The sequence below is a fragment of the Capsicum annuum genome, chromosome 10, assembly GCF_002878395.1.
Source record: "Capsicum annuum cultivar UCD-10X-F1 chromosome 10, UCD10Xv1.1, whole genome shotgun sequence".
NCBI classification, from domain to species: Eukaryota; Viridiplantae; Streptophyta; class Magnoliopsida; order Solanales; family Solanaceae; genus Capsicum; species Capsicum annuum.
In genome coordinates, this window is record NC_061120.1 from 1,485,073 (window position 1) to 1,490,697 (window position 5,625).

Sequence of the window (5,625 nt, forward strand, 5' to 3'; positions counted from 1 at the left end):
GTGTGTGGAGGAAGGTTGAGGTGGCTTTATACAGAGGACGTTTTGGACGACGTTAAAATCAGAAACGGATGGAGTGTATTGACTACGGGTTCAACTGAATCCAGTGTTTACTTGTAAATATATCACGTGCGTCTTTTGGAAACTTCTCTGATAGTTCAAAAATATGTTCCATTGACCTTCAAAGATCTACCACTTCATGGCTACATAAATTTCCTTTTTGATAAGTGTGACTTATGGGCACAGATGAGCTCATACATGTTGTGCTCTTACCAGTAGACTAGAGCCATCCCAACATTTACCCTCGAAAATCACTTGATTATCAAAAAAAAAAAAGATATGCACAAATCAACATAGAATAAAAAAATAACATGGCCTTATCATCACACCACTACCAATAGTTGCTATTATAGTATTTCCTATGTTTAATTCCTTATACATTATGTAGCTTTCCAGACAGTGACAGAGCATCTTCATCATGTTCTTCATTTTTTATACATTATGTTACTTTCCTTACGGATCCTCATCACCTTGTGTTTCATTTGTTTTTACAAATTTCATCCGCCACTATTTTGTTTTACATAATAATTCCTTCTTTAAAATGCATCTGTAGAGTAATTGATCTGTTTTGATATTTCTACATAGCAACTTGACATACCTTACCAAACTATGTTTGAATGCATATTGTTTGTTGCTTTTCAGTACAAATATTATATTTAGTGTCTAGTGGTTCATATCATTTATTTAATTAAATTTAGCCACAATTATCTTTATTAAATAAATTTATATATCATATTGAGGATCACATAAGGAAATTATAGACATTAAATAAGGACTAATGTCTAGGTGATCTATAGTTTTATTTAATTGAAACTTAGTCACAACATCTTTATTTTTTTTTCTTTTTTTAGATAACCGTGCTGTCCGGGCCAGCTTACGTGCTCCTCGACTAATTTCACGGGATACCTGCCACCTCCCACCAGCACAACAGGTACCAGGTAATTCTGTCCACAAAGGCTAGAATAGATGGAATAAATCACCTAGCGTTTGTCTCTGTTGGGAATTGAACCTGAGATCTCAGATGCTCAACCCAACTTCATTGAACCACATGGCCACACCCTTGGGTGCTAGTCACAACATCTTCAATTGAACAAAAATTTTAAAGTTAAGGATCACACAAGAAATTTTGGACATTAGAATTGTTGATTAATTATGCACTATGTAATAACTCAAGAATCTTTATTATTGGGTTGCATAATTAATTAGAATAACCTAACAAAGATTCAATAAAGAGGAAAACCTAACTCAAAAGAATATTGAAAAGATCAGGAAGAAATTCTTTTTTCCACCCTATAAAAGAACTTTTGTTCACATAAATATCAAAGGAAAACTTTGTCCTCAGGATCTTTCTCCCTGAAGAAAGGACATTAATATCTGTTTAGGTATAACCTAACGTCCAACTATGATGACAATGGTCAAAGCCATTGATTAAAAATATTTTTACCTATCAAATTATCACCAATTATTTATCAAAATCTATCTCAGTTATCAATTGTTTGCTTTTTCCACGTGAAATATGATGACTTCAGGTAGGAGAGAAGTGAACACTTGATAGTTAAGGTGTTGTTTGATAAATAGTTGGTGATACTTCATGTAGAAAACGTACTCACCTGATCGTTCAGGTATGTAACTCAAAAGACCTGAATACCTGAGGTGTGTTTTTGATTCTAGGGAGCATCAAGGTTCAAAAAACACACCTAACGTATCCCTATATTTTGATTTTCATACTTGAATTATTCGGTGTGCAAGTTTCCCACTTGTATTAACACTAACTATTTAGTTGTGTTTTTGACTATTAACTCTTCTAGCTAAGATAAACAATGTGTGAGTGCTACAAGATAGACATCTTCGTTCCTCTTCCCGTCGTAGAAGCCTAGCTCCATCACAAATAGTAGTGGCCAACAAACATAAACGAGAATGTTTAAAATTAGAGAAACACCGACTATTAATCAAAACACACCTCAACTATTAATTGTTTACTTTTCCTACTTGAAATATCACCATCGTAGGTGATACGAGCCAAATGGCCAACTTAGCTTTTGATGACATCTTTGGAGGCCAACACATAGAGACTCAAGACTTGGTCACCTCGAATATACAAGAACAAGCATGGAGGACCGGTTTTGAGCATGCCATTAAGCAAGGTTGTGTGTGGAAGATTGCTTGGAGCATTAAAGACTTGAGGACTCACGGTTTTGGACCACACTTAAATGGCTCATGGTTTTTGAAGCATTGAAGAGCCTTAAAACACTCCAAAACCGCCACTCTACTTAAGGGTGTTTTGGTCATTTTGTGCCCTTTCCTTACACTCCATAGGAGTTCCTTTCATTAAGGGCATTAGGGTCATTTTGTCTTCATTTTGTAATAGCTATAAGTAGGCTCTTTAGGGTTTATTTTCATACTTGGTTATTTATTGATGGAAGACTTTGAAACATTGTAACACCTAATTCTCTCTAGGTTTTGAGAGTGAAACACCTTAGTTGTAGGGCTTGGAAAAGCCAAAACCGAAATGAGGGCTGTTTCAAGTGTGGATTTACTTGAGTTGCAACTTGGCTTGAAACGTTGGTGCTTGAGGAGGTAACGTCCCTCTTGTGTCACTGTAAGGGTTTTGGTGATTGTTTTTGTAGGTGTTAGAGGTCCTTAGATTTGATACATCTTAGCGTTTCTAATGTTTATGTAAGCATTTGTCTAACCATCTATCCTTTAATATATTGCAAATCGTTTGTGTTTTGTGCTTCTCTTATTGTTGCCGTTTTATGTCTTGTTCTTTGTGGACTGTTTTGTGTCCTTTGTGAGCTGTCTTGTATCAGTAGGTAAGATAAATGAATAATTGATAGTTGAGGTATGTTTTCGTCAATAGTTGGTGATAGTTTACGTAGGAAACTTGAACGCCTAATAGTTTAGGTATGAAACTTAAAAAATGGGGATATTTTTAGTGTGTTTTTGACCATTTAACTCTTACAATTATTTAACTTACTTTAATTATTTTCTTGGCTAATGCCAGACTTCTCTAAAGTAGAGGTTCTCAAAGTCTAACACCTCTACCTACACAAACATAAAAATCTCTAATATGATAAGTTAGTATGATACATATTCTTTATCAAAGTTACCATTCTAAGAAAAAATAATATTTCCTTTATCTGCTTTGTTATTATTAATACGCCTACTCATCATTTGCAGGGGCTAAGATCAAGTCTTCTTACCGTGACGTCCAATTCTGAAGTTGCTCATGTCAAACATGATTATGTTATTTGCACTAGCTTGTTCAATATAATCGGACACCCTTCTGTCTGCGCGAAACAAAAAGTTAAAGAGTAGCTAGAATTACATCTTAGTCAAATAAGAGGACTTGTTCTTAGTCCCTGCAAATGATGTGTAAGTCTATTAATAAGATTAAAGCAGATAAACAAAATATCCGAAGGGTGTTGATAAGTTGTTAGGACAACAAATTTTTGGCAGATTGTATTGGGCAAGCTGGGGCAAACAACATAATCATATGTGATCTCCATTGGAGGAAATAATCAGTTATTCTGACATAGGTGTGAACCACGGACTTATAGAGGTAAGTCGTGTTACATTTTCCTTTTATCATAAAATGCACCAGTTAATATTTGTAAGTTTTCTTACGTGACTGTCTTCTATATGTTGAAAATTCAACATGTTATAGTTGATTATATTGCCATTAAGGAGAAAGGCTTTGACCTTATGCGGTTGCTGTCTATATTGGCGATATTGTTAGGATAGCAATGTATGCTGAAAAGTTTGGTCTAACTCTAGCTTTGATGGATCATTTGTGCTGCGACTCTAGTAAATGCTGTTCATGAGCAATTTTAGAAAGGGATGTCCATGTCTTGAAGAGAATTGATTGGTGATGTTTAAGGGAAAATAACAGTCCTAGTCGATGTAAGGATTGTTTAATTTCCATTCTTAAAAAATAACATAAACAAATCCTTCCCTATAAGTTCCTTAATTTATATTCTCTTGTAAAATATGAAAAAAAAGTCCAATTTGCTCAATTTAACTTTCTTGAGTTGCAATTTTCGTAAGAAACTAGAGAACACAATTGTCTGAGACGATTATTATGGAAATACAGAAATTGCATACTGATTGTCTTTAATATTCTTCTGATTCGGATTGATGGTTTATAGTATTGTCTTGGGGTTGTATTGTTTCCTATATTAGCTAGTAGTGTTAGTTTATTTTGCATATTGTATTAGTTTATATGCTTTAATATTTTTATGTTTGTTATACTGTTATATGTCTTGAGGTTGGGGGTCTATCGGAAATAACCTCTCTGCTTCACCTGAGGTAGTGGTATGGTCTGCGTACACCCTCCCCAGACCCCACTAGGTGGGAATATACTGGGTATGTTGTTGTTGTTGTTGTATAGGAAGTCCATTGCTTTTAAACCATGGCTGTTCATACTTCTTACTTTTTTTGCGGAGTTTCAGCCTTCTCTTTTCTGACATACCTTGGCTCAATCACAAGCCCACACGAGCACCAATTATCCTTTATCCTTCCAGAATTGGAAAGGTTTGACATCCATACATGCTGAATGTCCTTTCTTGATGTAACAATGTAAGTTAATGAGTTAATGTTTTTTACATAGTAACTAACTAGTTCAAACAAATGCAAAATTTTAACAAAGATTGAGGCATAAATATTTGTCAGAGTTTTCTGGTAACTTAGAGGAAGTTATGTTTGATTCTGAATTTTATTATATGAATCACATTAAACTAGAGAAAGTTGTGTTTAATTTTTAATTTTATCTTTTTTTTTTTTCAAAAGTATTTTGTTGATGTTATGTTTATACTTTGTGTGTTCTTTGCCAAAAGTCTTATTCCTATTAAAGGATTTTATGTCTCTGTAGGTAGAAATGTTAGATTTAGAGAACCTCTGCCTTAAAGAAGTTCTCATTCGCACCCCCCTCCCCCCCCCAACACACACACACACAAAAAAAAATACCAAGGAGGTTAACTTTTCCTAAACATTCTCATGTATGTAACTAAAACATACCCAGTAAAACTCATGGATGCGCTATGATGATCTATTAAATGATACGGGTTGCTTCGGAGAGTTGGACGTATTTTATTTTTGGATAAACGAGCAAAAAAGCAGAAATTGTGGATTTTTTTTAGATTTTTTTTTTTGTGTGTTGTTAGCCTATGAATTTCTGGGGATAAGTGCGTTGGAGGAATTTTTTACTAAAAACTCATGGCTGTGCCCGTGACAATTTATTAAATGATAAGGACTGCTTCGTTGAGGCGGACGTAGTCTATTTTTGAACAAATGAGCGAAAAAATAGGAATTGCGGTTTATTTTGTTTTTTTCGTGTGTTAGCCTATGAATTTCTGGGATAGGTGTGCCCGCATGATTTTTTCCCGATAAATAATGTTTGCATCCGTGATGATCTATTAAATGATAAGGATTGCTTCGCAGAGGCGGACGTAGTCTATTTTAGGACAAACGCGGAGAAATGCAAGAATTGCGGATTATTTCTGGTTTTTTTTTCGTGTGTGTAAGCCTATGAATTTCTAAGGATAGGGGCGTCACAATGATTTTTTATCG

The 5,625-nt window shown here is 34.6% G+C and overlaps 1 protein-coding gene across 3 annotated transcripts in view; it reads left to right on the plus strand.

The window, feature by feature from the left end:
- LOC107844927 (gluconokinase) overlaps positions 1 to 5,625 on the plus strand; it is a 27,704-nt gene that overhangs the window by 9,821 nt on the left and 12,258 nt on the right. For all 3 annotated transcript variants that reach the window (XR_007046038.1, XR_007046036.1, XR_007046037.1), the window contains 2 exons: positions 909 to 995; positions 3,238 to 3,619. The gene's annotated coding sequence lies outside the window, so the exon portion shown is untranslated. The remainder of the gene's footprint in view (positions 1 to 908; positions 996 to 3,237; positions 3,620 to 5,625) is intronic.